This window comes from Drosophila navojoa, chromosome 4, assembly GCF_054131105.1.
Source record: "Drosophila navojoa isolate 15081-1374.11 chromosome 4, UAZ_NAV_1.0, whole genome shotgun sequence".
NCBI classification, from domain to species: Eukaryota; Metazoa; Arthropoda; class Insecta; order Diptera; family Drosophilidae; genus Drosophila; species Drosophila navojoa.
The window spans coordinates 2,508,996-2,526,865 of NC_142892.1; the positions used below are offsets into that span (position 1 = coordinate 2,508,996).

General features: G+C 43.3%; 2 protein-coding genes across 2 annotated transcripts in view; one reads left to right on the forward strand and one right to left on the reverse strand.

The window, feature by feature from the left end:
* The window catches only part of LOC108652498 (uncharacterized), a 128,211-nt gene extending 113,994 nt beyond the window's left edge, over positions 1–14,217 (reverse strand). Inside the window, exon 1 of the mRNA XM_089258822.1 lies at positions 14,207–14,217. The gene's annotated coding sequence lies outside the window, so the exon portion shown is untranslated. The remainder of the gene's footprint in view (positions 1–14,206) is intronic.
* LOC115562318 (uncharacterized) overlaps positions 1–17,870 on the forward strand; it is a 67,721-nt gene that overhangs the window by 17,492 nt on the left and 32,359 nt on the right. The window lies entirely within an intron of this gene.

A 17,870-nucleotide genomic window follows, 5' to 3' on the forward strand; every position in this document is an offset into this window, starting at 1 on the left:
ATATATAGTTAAAAGAGAACTCTTAAATCCAACTCTATTTGAGTTTATAAATGCATCAGCTATGACGCCAGTTGAAGCAGCTGAAACTATTTGAACAGTCAAAGCCGTCATAGGAACAAACGTAAACTCCCCAAAGAAAAGTCTTGCAATAATAAATATAATGAACAATAAAGAAACAACATACGTCATTTACAGCTTGTTAAACTAACTTCAAATACAAGCTCAATTCTCAATAGAACTCTGCATTCTTCTCTGCTACAATGCCTTTAATATTGTCGTAGTCACAGACCTTCCACAGCAATGCAATTTAAATCGTAGTTGTAAGTTATATAGTTTTTAAGTATATTTCAAAGTTCCTGCAACCACACGAAATTTTTTCTCATTAACAGACTTTGCTTTTACTTATAGTTGCACAACTTAGAATGCAATAAGTTTCAAGAGCAAACTTTTCACAACTTGCAAATGAGAAGAAACGGAAATAGAAGCAACAGCCAGCAAAGCCTAGATATTAGATTGCTTGAAATAAGTCAAGTAATATTAACTAGTATCTTAGGAGCCTGAGTTAAAGGCTATATATGTTATTTATAATCTAATATTCATTTGATATACCTGCTGAATAAAAGATATATATCTTTTTGATATTTGTAAAAGAATCCTCAAATCCTTTCACATCTCAATCAATCCATAGATACTCCATAGTCTTTCATTTTCTCTTCCCTACTTTCCCTAGTCACAGTGTCTAATTTCCTTTCCTGCCTCAACAAATCCAATTTTTACTTTAAATCTATAAAATTCATTCTCTAGCGAACCTTAAAGATAACTGAAAAAGCTTACACAAATAAGAGCTGCCGACATAATGCAGACAGCTTTTAATTTAAATATTCATTAAGTGTATGTTTCAAGCGTTTAAAGTCCACTCTGATAAAAAAAAGAAAAAACCTATATACATATATATATAAATAAATCATGCGTCAGCTTAAGACCATAATTTATACGGCAACGCAAGCTGCTAATGTTTATATTAGCCAGGCCTTAAAAAATGAAATCGCACAATCTTCAATCAGCTTAACTGCGCATAAATGTCTAAGCTGTCGTCACACACATTTACTGTCATATTTGTATATTAAATAAATAGAACTTCGACGCACACACACACACACACAAACACACAGAGATAGAGACACTGTTTACATAGCATAATGTGAGGTGCGCACAAAAATTGTTGTCTCTACTTCCTTTCGGTTGCCTACTTCCGACGCCTACGTCGAGCGGCTGGCAACACGGCGTATGCTTTATTTTGCCGGCATTACGTATACGCCGCATAGCACACGACTTAATGCGAATGCTTATGTATGCGTAAATATGCGTAGGCAGCACATTCTTTTTTTCCCTGTTCTTTTTTTTACATTTTTTTGTTGCTCCCTTTTACTTGTTTGATTTGGCTCGTGTCCTTGAGCTCGCATTACGTTGTGCATGTTTGCATGTGCGTATACGTAACGTGCCACAGACGGCGTACGCGTCCCGCTACCCCTTGCCTGTGCCCAGCCTCGCCTGCGTCAGCTTTAATAGCTACTGGCTTATTCCTTTTTCCTTTTTACTATACCCTGTAGCCCGCCAAAGTGGTTCAAGAGGTTTTCAGAACTCAGCTCGGCTGACCCCAGAGCAGATCATTATTTGCCCAGCGCCTGGGAGAGCTGGTAAAACAAATTTGAAATGAATCAAGTTGGCTTCAAGTGATTTGCTCTCTTAAGGGCTAGAAAAGTTTTCCTCATTTGTTATCAATCAGAGTTGGGATTGGAATTCTTAAAGAAATTCTGCGGTTTATTGAATGATTTGCAAGATTATCGGGCTATCGCTAGCTGAGACGACATTTTATCTCTTTAGTTGAGTTATTAAATAAATATGTATTTCCTGGTTTTGTGTGGGAATCGTTAAAAAAAAAATAGAAAAACATATTCAATTTAGCTCTTAGATTTCTAGTAGATATTTTAGTCGATTCATAGATACAAATCCTATCAAGGGCTCAATGTCTATGTTAAATATATTTATTATGTGTATTATACATACAACTAAGATATTAGGCAAGTCTTTAACTAATGAATGGGTTTGCCATGTTTCAGCTTGATTATTTTTAAAATATTCAATAAATAAAACTCGCAAATTCCTTCTCATTCCTATTCCTTGCTCCAAGCAATTAATTTATTGCAGCCAGGGTATTCTTTAGTCCAGCTAACCCCTTGTCGTAGCCCACTTTTCGCTAATCCTTCCCAGCTAACTGCCATGTGGTTTTTGCAACGCATATCCTTCGGTCTCGCTTATGCGTAGTTCGCTATCTGCTCCCTCTGCGCTGTGGCCTGAGCTTTTATTTGTTGCTCCCCTGTTCAGGGCCATCCGCAACCGCCGCAGCCACTGTGCACGCCCCCTCGCTTCTGTATGCCACACAGACAGAACACGCACGTAACGTAATTTTGTGGAAGTACCGAGGCAAATGAGACAGACTACACTGCGCTACATGGTTGGCCATTTCGGGCCATTTCGGGCCATTTCAACAGCACCGGCCGAGTCCTGCCTGCCTGCCTGCCTGCCAGCTGTGGGGTATTCGAAAAGTCAGCCAAGCTGCCTGGGACAAATGTTTGTCGCTGGGCTTGCCGTTGGCATGTTTAGTCTGTGGATCTTGAAGGTTAAATATATGTAAGCACACCTTGAAGGCCAACCCCTGTTCGCCCCGCATCCCCAGCGTCGCTGCTGTCTCGCCTGCCAGCTTGTCTGGCAGTTTTTGACTTGTTTGCCAAATGGCGTACAAGATATTTATGCATATTAAAACAATTTGCTTATTATGCCTGAATAATTGAGTGAGCGACGGGAATAACTTCAAGTCTCAAATCTGTCTAAACCCCCTCTCTTACTCTCGAATGGCGGCAAAGCGGTGCGGCTACGTAATATTCGAAAAAAAGCGAAAAAAAAAAACGTCGAGTGTGTAGACATAGCAAACCATGTCGCCCTGTCGGCGACATCGAAGCGCAAACTTCAACAAAGCGTTAATTAATACTTGCAAATGTTTGCGCACTGTCTGGCAATGAAAAAGTTAAGCGAAACAACGACGCAAACGAGTGAGGCGAACTGCGAGCGCGCCAACCAACCCACATACTGTAAAAAAAAAACACACACACACACACACAGCTCTCGTCATAAGTCAAATAAAAAGCACAGTAAAAAATTCCAATGAATAGGCCCTCGTTTTCCCATGGCAAATAATTGTGGGCCAGATAAGCAACCAGCCAGACGGTTAACCAATGAGAATATTAGCCAAACACTCGGCTACATCGTTGGAGAGGTACGATTTCAATGGAAATGAGAGCTCAGCTGATATACATATACATATACATATATATAGGCAATCCTCTGTAACAAATTAACGCCAGTGACGAAAGCGAAACAGTCGAAACGCCAAAGCTGATGTAATAAATCGAAATCTGAATCTTTGTTTACAGGAAGTCTGAACGAAAATATTGTTTACAGGTGACTAAAGCCGACTCAAGCGAGAGCTATATTTACATTTTCAATAGGCAAATAGGTCTAAGTGTGTGAGCTTCAGTTCTGGGCACAGAAAGGGGAATCTATAATTGTAAATGCAAAGATCTGGGCTGTTAAGTGCAAATCAAAGTCAGACTTACAATCAATACGATTTCTAACTGTTTCGTGTGAATTTTGATGCCTTTTTCTTGGTTAAAAAGAAATTGAATGATTTTTGTTGCCAACTGAAAAATACAGCTACTATAATAAATATTTGGATGCAACTGGATCCAATGTGTGAACGACGTCCAGACATTGGAGAAGTCTAAATCTAGATGCCTAACATGAAAGGCTTATGCCCATATAAATATAATAATAATATATAGCTCTTTAATGTATGCACGCCTATTTATCTATAATTTCCATCTAAGATCAGTCCATATCTAGCCAAATGGACTATATAGTCCCCTCTTACAATATTCATAGCTCAATACCAAAAGCATTTCTTCAAACTGAAAATATGTGAAACTCGGCTTTCCCACTGCTCGCTAATGACTTGCGCTGTCTTCAAATAGTCATGGTCACCTTTCTCCAGGCAGCCTAATCAAAAGCTTAAATAGTCTGTTTAAAGAGAAAATCGAAATTTGCCATTGGCAAGCAACTTATGAACTTTGCCTTGGTCAGGCCTCAAAAGGGCTTAAAGAAAGGCAATATTTGATTTTGCTATACCTCATTTAAATAAATTAAGTTGAAATCTGAAAGGCCTATCTTATATTGACTTGTGCAACTATTAACCCATGCTTGCCAAAAACTTGAGATAATGCCGTTAAATATTCAAAGTTTTTGGCTCTAAAAAGAAACTTTTCGATTTTATTTAGCTACAAGAGCAATCTGTAAGATCATAAACTGTCTAGACAACTTAGTTTATAGACGCACCGCAACGCCCCCCGCCTCGGCCTCGGCTATTTAGTTAGTTTCAAATATTGCTGAATACAAAAGCCCAAAGTGCCCAAAACAAGAAACAAATATTTGTGATCAGATGCTATCTGAGCTGCGTCGACTTTGGCGAATTGTTGGGCAGGCATACGAAATCGAAAGCATACAATTCCCAGCTAATTTTATTGGCGGCATCAATCAGTCTGGAACTTGGTTGGCTGTGTTGTCCACGACTCTCCACGCTCCACGCTCCACACTCCACGCTCCACTCTCGACTCACGACTCTCGCGACTCTCAACTGCCGACTGTCGACTGTCGTCTGTCGTTGATTGCAGCCCGCAACCGACCCCAAAGTGCATGGCGAGCGCAGACGCAGTCATTTTAATGTCCATGGCCATCAGCAGTTGAGGCGAGTTGAGCCGCGAGCTGCGACGGCCGGACCGGAGCGGAGCGGAGAGCAGAGCGGCATTGCTTCATCAGATGATGCACAGACAGGCAGCGGCGCGACGGCGACTGCGGCGACGGAGGCAATCATCAATTTCTCAGTGTCGCATTAGTTTTCATTAATTTGAGCGGCGTCGGCGACGACGACGACGACGACGACGACCAAATGAAGCGGCACAGATGGACCCCGGGCCAGACAATTGCAGCTACAGCAACAACAATAACTACAACAACAACCAGTAAAAACATTGCACTCGGGTGTCAACTAGCAGCGTAATACTCGCTCATGTTTCCAAAAGAAATTAAAGTTGGGAGAGTTGAAAACAGATCGAGTTGAGGTCTTGCAATATTCTTTAGAACGTTTTCAGTATTTGCTGTTGAGATAATGCCGTTAAATATATTAAAATATTCTCTTTGAGTAGAGAAAGCCTTCTCGTTATTCATTTTCCTTAACTGTAGAATCTCTGTCTTTGCTGTTTAATCAAAGAAAGTCTTTAAGTATTCCTTTTCCAGAGAAGATCTCTAACTAGAATATCTTCTCTTCAGAAGATAATTCCTTATGGAAATAAAATTTGTTTTATTTCTGTCGAGAAAGTCGTGAGATCATCAAGATCAAAAACTCATCTTCAGCCCTTTTAAAGTTAGTGCTTGAGCTCTACTGTAATATGAAAAAGTTTCTCCGATCTCTATAGCAAAAGCTTTCAATAGGTTTAGCATTATAATTTAAAGAGATATTGCTTCAAATTGAAAAGCTTCAACAAAGAAGAACAACCTCGCTCCTATCAGACATGTATATAAAATTCCAAATCTTGAAGCCTTCATAAATGTTTGCTTCATACGCAAACTCATATACTCCTCTCAACTTGAGCACGACGAGTATAACAAGCAGAAGAAGAAGCAAAAGTTGATGCGCTGTAGCATTATTGATGCATTCGCCAAGGAACGGCGACAGCCAGACATAGCTTTGACGTGGGCCCCGGACCTGAACGTGTGGACTCATTGAGAGACGTTTGCGAATGTCTTGAGACTGAAGACAGATGGACGAGCAGACGGACAGACGGACAGATGGACAGACAGCGAGACAGACAGATGGATGGATGGACAGACAAGACAAAACTCATAAATAAACCGCGTGCTGGGCACCTTTTACACAAGTCAACCTTTCACATTTCCGCACAAGCTGTACGTATGTATGTATATACAATATATATATATATAAATGTAAATATATATTTGTATATATACAGCTCCTGGACGCGCTTTCAAGGACAACAAAAAGTGTTTGTAATTCATTTTAACTTTGGACTTGAAGCCTGCCAGCCGAGCTGCCAGCCTGCCATATCCTGGACTCCAGTGTATTTGCTATAATAATAATGTGGGCGAAAAAAACCCTTTTCTCGCAGACAACTCGCTTTGGGGCCTAGGGCTGGCCAGGCCTCTGAGTTTTTAGGGTGGCACTTACGCAAAGGCCTCCAACCCGAAAATAAAGCACACAAAAAAAAGTTATTCAATTCAAGCGCCTCGCGTGTATCTTTTTTGGATCTCCGACTGCTGCTGGCAGTTTCTTCTACTCTGAGCTGCTTCTTCTAAAATTTTAGTACACAATAACAAGAGGAAACGAGCATGCAAGAGGCAGGAATAGACAGCGAGATACGCTGTTTAGGGTAGAATCGTAGAAGATATATTTTGCAGAACAGCTGGGCTATCAATTAGATGAAAGTAAAGCTGTAAAGCTACGCAGAGTCCTACCAACTAAGAGAGTAAAACAGAGTGTTAATGAGTCTTGTTACTAGGCTAAGCTATCATATATTCTGCTAGATCTCTTGATATAAAATGGTAAACTCGTCAATGATATAGAAATATATATGTATATTTCAAAAACATTTTTCAGTTTCTAAAAAGTCTACAACAGATATACCTCTTCTCTACACTAAGTGTACGGGGTATTAAAGCAGGCGGCGAATATTTCGTAAAATTCATTTTACGACGAGGACGAAAAATCATTGCCGGCTTCGCCGCCAGTCAACTGTCAGTCGGGCGTGCAGGGGTGAAGGTGTGTCGACTGCGACTGCGACTGCGACTGGACTTGTTCGTTTTTCAAGGTTAAGCAGCACACACACACACATAGAGAGGGGAGAGAGACAGAGGGAGAGAGAGCCATGCGGCAAGTGCCAGACATTGAGCCAGACGGAGTGCGTCGGGCGCACGGCGGGCGGACGAAGAAATTCGCTGCGGCGGGCTGACGACGAGTGGGAGTGCATTTCAGCTTACGCTTCACTTAATTTTCGTGCTATAAATGTGTGTATTTCAGTACATACATACATATATAGAAATATATACATATGTATATGTATTTATGTGTGTGTGTGTGTGTGTGCTCGTCTGTCTGGGTGTGCATTTGCTCGAGGGTGCAATATTTGGACTGGATGAGGATGAATGACGCGCTAAAGTTTCGCAACGCCTTTTGGCTTTGTTTGTCGTCTCGTGTCTCGTGTATTTAGAGTGCCCGTCGGCAAAGGAGGCTCAATCGGTGGGTGGCTGGCTGGCTCTAGTGCTCCCCGTGTGCATGTTTGCTCATGTTGCCGCTAGAGTGCGCCAGAGTGCGAATTACTATTATACAATTAGTTTGTTTACAGTTAGCAAAGGAGTTGGCACCGAAAATAGGCTAAAGAACCAGTTGACAGTGAATGAGTTGAATCGAACTAGGAACAAGTAAGTAGTTCCACTTGTAGTTCGTTTATTTTAATGCAGAAGAGTGAGCCAGGAACAAGGAATTATCCATATTAAAGAAACAAACTTAAAATGATCTCAAAGTAATGATTGCCAGTAAACCCAGAACTAGACTGACAAATTGTTCAATTGAATAAATTCTGTAAATTAGTTCATTTGCAACCAGGAACCATTTACTTTGAGCGAAAATTGCATCTGAGAAATACTCAAGGTGAAAAAATTTAATACTTGACTGTATTTTAATATATTTAGGAGAATCCGTAACTAATCATCAAAAGAACTAGTTCCATTTGGTACTCATAAATGTGAACTAATATATGTGCCTTAGATAGGAACTAGTAAATGTTCATCTGGTTACAAGAGTTGACATGAACATGTCTAGAAATCACAAAGAATGATAAATATGTTTGCCGGAACTAGGAACTAGTAAGTGTGCCTCACATGTAGCCATCCAAGCTGTGGCTTAACACCACCGCCTTAATGTCATCATAAATGTGATGCACAGAGCATTCAGACTCTATTTGATTAATAGCTAAAATATTCCTTCACAGATGCCTGAACATAAATAGAGGTAAATTTGCATATCTGTACCTAAGTACATGGTAATTTGTAGCACACGTGTTTCTGATGGCTGTGTAAAAGCCAGCTGTCAAAACGGGTCGAATGTTGAGGCAGTGGAAATTATACGCTACTCAACAGGTAGAAAGTTTGTCTTAACTAATGTCATGAATAATTGAATAACCAACAAGAGCTGAGCAATAGAACTAGTTCCATGCCTGAGTGGAAACTAAATAGCTAAACAATTTGCGTATTTACTTGACGAACTTGCCAGCTTTTAAGCTTTGTTTTGTTCCACTATGTGGTCTAAGAATGCAAATGAACTAGTTCTCTAGTTATTATAAGTTGTTGGCTAGAAAGCTAGAACTTCTTTAGTTCGAGCTGCATACTTTGTCTGAGGGGGTGTCCACTTTTGGGCTAGCTTGCTCCACTGTGCGCAGCCTCAAGTGCCAGGCAACAATGCAAAATCGACAATAATAGACGCCGCCAACGTCGTCGCCGGTGCAGACAGCAGCACCACTGGTAGCAGCAGCAGCAGCAGCGGCGGCGTCGCCATCGGCAGTCAAAGTCATAAACTTTATTTTCTGTTGCCTGCACAAAGGAGCACGCTGTGAGAGACAGAGAGAGAGAGACAGAGAGAGAGAGAGTCATGGGGGAGAATGCGAGAGCGAGATTGAGACTTCTCACACTCCATTGTCTGATGCACATGCGACCAGCCCGATCCCCAGCCTTACACGTGTGTCTGTCTGCCCGACCCTTTGAGTGGGCGAGCATTTCATGCGTTTACGTCGAGACAAAATCGCAAACAGTTTCTGCCTGCAATTCGGGTCGAGGGAGCAAAAGGTTTAGCCTCTCCTCTCCTCTCCACTCTTCTTTTAAGTTTTTGTGTCTGGCTGTGTCTGCGAATTTCTTTTTTGTATTATTGCATAATCAACACAGCATTGATTGCGTGTGTGTGTGTGTGTTTGAAAGGCGTTAACTGGCAACCAATCAGTGGAAGCAGACGAGCAGCTGCCTTTGATGCAGCTTTGGCTATGGCTAGCCACCTCCTATAGTCGGCTAATGAACAGTTACCTTCCTCTATCTCTTCCCCCCTCTCCATCGAATGCTCTCACTCTATCACATTCTCAACAGGTTGCCTGTTACCGCGTTCTAAATGAATTCAAATGCCATGCGTCAAACGTATTCAATAATTCATAACTCAATTCTGACCTTGGCCAAAAAACCCTTTTTTTCCATTTTCATTCAGACAGTCAGAAATTTGTTTCGCTCGCAGGGTTGTTAATATCTTGATTAATTTCTGACCGTCGAGAGCGCCGGGAAAGGGGAGGGCAGGGCGAGAAAAAATAATAAAAATTGAATAGCCAAATGAAAAGCCCAGACGATAGACAGCTAAGAGACAGCCGCACACGCATTTTCTAAATCAAATTTTCAAAGCCAAAAAAGGCAAAACTTTTGGGTCGCTGAGCAGCGGCAGGGGAGTGGACGTTGCAGGCCAGCCAATGACGTAGCGCCTGCTATACTCCTTACTGTAGTAGAAATGGTATACAGGTGGGTATTATGGACTGGTGAACAGTTATGTAACAGGCTAGAGGAAATATGTTTATAGGCATAGGTTAGATCTACTTTTCATCTATAGGCTACATACAAACATATTTCTATACTTATCGATATATTTTATCAGCTCATACACAATTTTATGGCATAATTCAGGTTATCGATAACACTCGATTATTATTTATATACAAAGTGTCCTTCATAACATTCCAAATGCAACCATATAGAGTCCATGCATATGCCTATAAAATTCTAATATCTGTAGTAGTCTGTCGGATTAGCTCGTCGTTCACTCTGATGGTAGCAGCTCCTCAGTTCGATTACAGCCCTCTCGACCGAAAGTTTGCCAATGAAATTTCAAGCAAGTGTGTGTGAGTGTTTGCCTTTTGGTCAGGCTGATGCTCAGCGAGGCGACAGGCAACGGACTTGGGCGACGCGTCAGTAAAGTGCATAAATAAAGGCACTCCGGCGGCAGTAGGTGCGCGCTGGTGCTGGAGGCTGGGGGCCCGGTTAGCTGCCTACTTTTTGGCGCCACTCTGAAACTAGCCGCCGACAATGTCCTTAATGCGTTCTAGAAAAGTGTCGCACTCAGCTACTACTTGTCTGCCAAGTTCTGGGGCCATGAGTTGGCACAAAAAGTTTTGCGTTTTGCGTTTCGCCTTTTCCACACGTCAACTTTTTTTTGGCCAACAAAAAGAAACCATACTTAATTATGTGCCTAGTGCAGGGCGAAAGGGGGATTAGTGGGAGGGGCGCAGCAAACCCTTCGCTGTCATTGCGAATGCGAAATAAATAGCGAGCGCCTGGATAAAGAGCCAGCGCGCAGACAGACCAACTGACAGGCAAACCGAACTGGCTCTGGCTCTGACTCCGACTCCGACTCCAATGCCAACTCCAAGTCTGACTCCAGCTCACAGACTCTCTGTACCTGCAGCTACGACTAGCCCCCCCCCTGCGACCCAACTGCAGCCGGCTGCATGCAGCAGACGCTCGACTCAGACAGGGGCAGCCAAATCAAAACGCCGGAGCTCCAACAATCGAACGACGACAACGACGACGACGTCGACGTCGACGTCGACAACGACGACGGCATTCAACTCGAATTAAATTGAATGAAATGTTGCAAAATCCCTGAATGCGTTGCAGCACAGTCAACAGAGCTGCAGAGGACAGTGCTGCGAAACTAGCTAGCTATTGCAGGATCCTAGCTTTTTTCAAGCTAAAACTAAACCAAACCCTGAGATCTATTTATGTACACGTTATAATACAATTTTTAATTCATTATTAATGTTAAATCAATATACATTTCGACGTTTTCCAACACTATAACAAAATATTAGCCTTAAAGTAATTTCTTATGGTAACATAAATTTAATCTATTTTTAATATAAGAAATTAAAAATGTGTTTTCCAGCTAGATCTAGCCTTTTTACGGCTAACATTTCAAGCTGTCATCACTTGCAGCTGGCCACAACAGCGACGGTCAAGCTATGGGCTATGGCCAAGTCGGACTGTGAATGTGATTACATTAAAATTTATGTGCATTTGTAAAACAGAGAGAGACAGAGAGAGAGAGAGAGAGAGAGAGAGCGAGAGAACAGCTAGTCGAGAGACAGAAAAAGAGGAGAGTCAGACATGGACGTGCAACATGTGGAGCAAACAGTGACGCCCCAACTGGCAGACAGACGGAGGGACAAAGGGACAGACATACAGCCAGACGGACATGGTAAAGCCAATGCCAATGCGAATGCGAATGCGAATGCAATTTCAGCGACAGCCGCAACAGCAGCCAGAGTTATGGACAGGATGTTGCATCTGTCTCGCTGAGAAGACAGTCTCTGTCGCTGGGGCCGAGCCGGTGTCCAGCTTTTGGCCTGGCCAAAGAATCTCTCAATATCCTGTCGCTATAAATCTTGCATTTTGTCTCACACAATGGCTTATCAAGCGGCTGGCAATCGGCAAAAATGCTAATTATAAACAAGCCGCGCGGTAGCCGCGTTGCATCGCGTTGTCTTTGCCCCTGATTGCGAATCCGATTCGGAGCGGAGACCAGCTACTGGGCATGCATCCATATTTAGATGAGAAGTCATTACAAGGATTTTTGCAAACTGAAAACAGGTTGCTCATAATTTTCCCCCGACTTCGACTTCGACTTCGACTTGGGCCAGCCAGCGCAGCTCTGTGCGCTGTTCTCTTAATGGCCGCCAATTAGAATAAGTGCAGCTCCAGAGGAGCCATAACTAATAACAACCTTTTGGCATTTATTAAACGTAATGATTGCATATCTGCAATATCGGCCTATCAGCTCAAAATTGATTGCAATTGCCAGATGCATTGCCCGAGCATATTGTTATTAATCGATATATTAAGCTCCTGCTGCAGTCGATATCGATAAAGTATGGGTAGCTCTTTAATCATTGGCATTATTATTGCTGTAAGTAGTTATATTATCGAGAGATTGCCTTTAACATATTGATGGATCATTAGTGCTTAAAGTATGTCCATTAAATCAGATTGGTATTTATTATGCATATTAATCGAACGTAAACATTTAGTCATTTTTTAGTCTCTTCTATTCTATAGAGATCACAAAAAATTTATCTAGTTTTTCGCATAGCATCTCTAATATCTAGAGATATTTATCGATCATTAATAGCATAAATAAATTATTATGTTTTCTCTATCAGTTGCATTCGAATTATAAATCACAATCTCAATCTTACACTAGTTAAATACCTGGTGCTTTAACGTACCTTGAAACTAAATAAAAGAAGAATTCCATAAAATGCAAACGAAACGTTTTTCCTATTGGGAACCCTTTCATCATGATACCCTGCAACAATTACAATTGTACAAAGGGCTATATGGATCGAGAACATCACAGACTAATCAGTTCTTCTTCAAGAATACAATTTTTAAGTATTTCTTCAAAATTTGCATGATTTTAGCTAAGCTTATTTCCGTCTTCTATTATCACTTTCCGTCATTCTCTACTTTCTTCGTGATCTAAAAATTAATTTATATCAGAATACACTATACAAACATGACCACCTTACAGAGTATCTGCTCGTCGATCACACTTGTTAGCAAACTTGATTCGTACTTGTTTTCGTCTGTTTTATTTTGCATGTCTGGGCTGTGCGGCTGCTGGCCCCCGCCATAGTCCCTAGGCGTCTGACGTCAAAATGCAGCCAACTCACACTCATACACACAGTTGCAGACGCACACACACATACACACACACACACTCACACACAGCCATGCAGACAGCGACGAGTCGTGAGAGGCGGACGTCAAAGTCGCATTTGCCTTTACAATTTTTTTGGCGCGTTCAATAAAAAAAGCCAACTTCAAACATACGAAAAACAAAAACAAAAAAAAAGAAGCTAAAACGCAGCCAGAAGAAGACGAAGCAACAGCAACAACACAAATTGTGCGCAGACAACAAGGAAAATGCAGACGGCAGCAACAACAAAATCAACGACGATGTCGGCGACGGCGACGGCGACGACAAACACCAGACAGCAGCAGCAGCCGCCGCAGCAGCAGCAGCAGCAGCAGAAGCAGCCGCAACAGCAACACAAACAACCACCGACGCAGACCGGCAAAAACAACAACAACAACAACAACAACAGCAGCAGCAAGCAAGGAATACTTTTCAAGGTCACGCATAGAATTTCGGTATTTTGTTTCAATGCGTCTGCTGCACACGCACACAAGCACACTCACTCACACACACACACAGAAACGAACGAGCGTGTGCAAGCAGGAGAGGCCGAGCGCAGTCGTCTGCTTGATATCGGCTATCCCTTTTTGCGGCAGCGCGCTTAGGCAGAGAGCTTTTTATGCCCATGCACTTAAGCTGCAGCGGAAAGAGAGAACGGCAGACAGCCAGAGAGCGAGGGAATACAAATGTGTGTGAGCATTTCAATCAGTTTGTGTGTGTGTGTGTGTGTTCGTCTGTGTCTGTGTCTGACATTGAGCCACTTTGCTTCTCGGTTGCTGTCTGAGCCGGCGACGCTCTAATGATGGGCGATATGCCGCACTGTGGGGACATTCGACAGTCGCGTGTTTGCCAAAGAGAGAGAGAGAGAGAGAGGGAGGAGGCGGTCGTCTGAAAGAGGAGCAAAACCGATTGCTGTAGGGGTGGGAGCCGCCACATCAAATTGCCTTAATAGCGCACTTTTGTTGATTTTTTGGCACTCTTTGCAGTTGTTGTTGCCCTTTTCTTCGCTCGTAGTTGTCCTTGAATTCGCTCATGTTTCGGCCCACCCTCCCCCTCCCTCTCTCTCTGATGCCTTTTGTCTCTCTGCTGGTGCACCTCTTGTTTCTTGGGCTCGACTGACTTTAAGGACTTGTCTTTATTTCTTTTAATGAGACACTTGTGTATCCTTTGGCCCAGGTATAAGTGTGTGCGCGTCCTTAAGCTTTTCGGTCGTCTCCTTTTCTCCTTGTTGCCCGTTCGCACTTTATTATTATTTTCTTTCTTTCATTGTCTTTTTTTTCTGTTGGCCACCTTATTTAATGGGATAATAAGTAAATAGGCTTAGAGTGCATAGTAGAGCCCAATTGACAATTACAATGACTTACCTTGCCTTCACAAATCTTCTTCTATGATTGAGACAATTGCTAAATATTTTGTTACGAGATCTGTCTGAGATATGCATAATTGAGAATAAGTTAAGAATCAAATCGTATAGCATTCAAGTATTTCATCACTCGATCTCTGTCTCTGTCTCTGTCTCTGTCTCTGTCTCTGTCTCTATCTCTCTCTCTCTCTCTCTCTCTTTCTCTCTCTCTTACTCTGCAACAACTGCATTTTTCTACTGGCTTCTATCTTTCTCAGCTCATTTCTTTTTGTACCTCCATCTCTCCGCTCACTTTATCTGAGTTTCTTTCTCTGACTCATTTCTCTGTCTCTCCATCTTTCCCTCCTTCCTTCTTTCTTTATGTTTCACATCCGTCTTTTTCTCTCTCTTTCCCTCTGCATAGCACTCTCAACCTGCCCCCCTCTTGCTGTCTCTGTCTTTCTTTTTCTCAGTCTCCTTTCCTGCTTCTACTTTTCTTACTTTCTTTCTCTGTGAATCTCCCTTTCTCTCTCTATAAATGTCCCTTAGTAAAGCCCATAGTTATTTTTCCTGCGGTTCCCTTGTTAAGGCCCCACTGAAAGCTGCGATTGCCAAGTCAAGCTCCACATAGGCAGCCAAAAGGAGCGAACTGGCTGCGGAAGGGGCTGGGGCAGTGGGACAGACGCCCAAAAAACGCGCGCAACATGTTCAAGGTAAGATGCAAGATCCCCAGCAAGCGGCAGCTGGCAACAGCTCCAGCTACCCGGCACTTCAATCCAGATGCAAGTAGATTGCTGGACGGGGCGTCTTTCAAGGATGCAGCGCAGCGCACTTGAGTCTCGAGTTGATTGATGTGGTCGTCGTTGGTCGCTGGCTGGATGGGTCCACAGTGAGTCTCTGCCTTAGTCAGTCAGTTAGTCAGTTAGCCAGCCGCCATATGGTGCACATGTTGTTGCCAGAGATCTCTGTGTGTTGCCTGGCTGGAGCTGTGTTGCAATTCCTTGATTAAATCACTTTTCAGCCACTGACAGTTAATCAAGGCGCAACGCGAGCATTTTCAAGGTGCGCAATCGTGACCGGGCAACGGCGAATGGGGAATGGGCGATGGAACGAATGCAAGCTGCATGCATGCCCCATCTCTCTCTCTCTATCTCTCTCTGCCTGTCTCCTGCCTTCTCTGTCGCTCTGTCGGCAGTTGCCCGGGACAACTGTCTGCCCTTACCTCGGCGCTGTCCCGGCCCGTCCGCCTCGCCTTCAGCCAACTTCCGCCTGCTCCAATTGTTTGCGCATACAAAGAAGCGTCGCGTTCGTGTCGCAGAGCGCAGCGCAGCTCCGTTTCGATATAATCCAAACAAACATATTGTTTTGTCTGCCACAGTCTGGCCTGCATCCAGCCCGCCTGCCTAGCCTCCCCCTCTCTATCACTCCCTCTGCATCACTCTCTCTCTCTCTCTGTCTCTCTCTGTCTGTCTGCGTGTGTCGATTGTTGGACGCCGTTGACGGCGCTCTTGGCTGCAACAAAGCAGCGTCTGAAGTGCAGCAGCCGCCGCATCAGGGCAAAAACTGGAAAAACATCGCTGGTATACGGGCAGAGGGTAGAGGCTAACAAGGTGGTAGGGGGTCACGGGCTAGGGGCGGACTAAACGAGCGCAGCATGCACTTTTGTGTCTGCGTGCGTGCGTGTGTGTGTGTGTGTGTGTGTGAGTGAGCCCTGCATTCACTTGGGCTTCACATTTATTTCGTTTTCTTTTCATATATACCCTGTAAATTGCTCTAAGATAACTACTGTTCGATTCCGGTCAGTAAAATTATTGAAAGTCAACCTATTACACTACGATATCGATAAATATCGATATTTAAAGCCATAATATCTTGGCTCTACCCGCACTTTATCAATATATATAAATGTTCTATATAAAGAGCTCTTAGAGATTAACAACACTCAACCCAAAAAAAAAAAAAAAGAATATATTAACAAAGTAAGTGCAAATGAATGTTCAGACAGGTTCTCAATAATTAATGAGTATCTAGCAATCGTGCACTCGACGCTAAGTCGCCTTTTAGTCTCTCTGTTTCTACAAACGCTGCACTCGCTTACGCCTGGGCATTTATTTTGTGTGTGTGTTTTTTTGTGTCTCTTATTTATTTTTTCCTTCCTTTTTTTTTTGGACACAGACTTTGACATGCCCTACCAGGAGTCGAGCTTATTGGATAGCCGACGCGCTATGGCACCCGAGCTTTTGATTCGTTCAGCATTGAGCGCTGTCGTAGCAATCAGCTTTGTGTCAGTGAGTGCGTCTGGCCGAAAGGCATATCCTGCTCTGAAGTGCAATTTCAACAGGACATTGAATGATGGATAATTCGATGAGTTGGCTTGCTAGCGCTCTCTTTGCCCATCTCTTTCTAGTAGTCACTCCCGCTCTCTCTCTCTCTCTCCCTCTTTGTAGTTCTCTGTCCTCTGGCTTCTTCATTAAACCGTGCAACAAAAGCACTTTTGTGTCAGTCAGCAATTCGTCTACGTCTGGCTCTCTCCTACTTCGACTGCGCCCGCCTCCTCGACTCCTCCACTCCTGCTTCACAGTGCGACCCCAACAAAAACAGTTTCCAGCTCCATTTTGAAGTTGTCTGCGTCTCAGACAGCGGCGACAACAGCCAACAACAACGACGTTGCCCAGTCGGCCTTTTAGTTTAAGTTGTAGTCAACGTCTGCGTCAGGTCTGCTCAGCGCCCTGGTCTTGGCTTAAGTAGGTTGGCTGACTGACTGCCTCTGTCGCCACCCTTTGCCCGGCTACCCTCTACCGTCTAGCCTCCCCTCTTTCTCTCTCTCTCTCTCTCTCTCTCTGACACCCTCTCCTTCGCTCTCGTCGCCCTTTTGGTTTTCGCGTCTATGTCTACGCCTGCTTTGTTATTCATATTATCCGGCAAATATTTGCCGTTGTCATACGAAAAATGTCGACGAAAAGGGTTGATGCAGCTCCTTCTCTCCCTTCCTCTCTCTGTACTCACTGCACTAATGGCCGCAATTGTGGCTGTGTAGTCTCTCACTCTCTCTCTCTCTCTCTCTCTCCCTCTCTGCCAGCTTCTTTGGCTGTGCCCGTCTGTTGCCCCGACCCAAATTGACGTCTGCAACAATTGCAAGGCATTTCGTCGTGTGCACTGATTACACTTCTAACCCCTAACCCCTACCTGCCCACCTACCTCCCTCCCCTATGCTTACTTTTCTTCTGCTTGCCGTCTGATAATATCTTAATAGATTCTTTTCTGCTTTCAGCTTCATTTGAATCTGAATTCAGGTTGTTTGGCCCGTTGTCCAATTGTGTCAGCGTTTTCTCTTAAGAATTCTCTGCCATTCCGTCATCTGAGGCCCAGACCTTTTACCTTTTCCAAAAGGATTTTAAGGTCCTATAGTTCGTCTTCTACGTCATCTGCCCTTGCGTTTGCTCCTCGCTCAGTGCAATTTGTATAATGAGCACGTTGTCTATTATGGTTAGCACAAGTCTTTGACTTTCAGCACCTTATTTGTACGCCTCAGCCCTTCCTGCCGCTGTCCTTCTGTCTGACTCG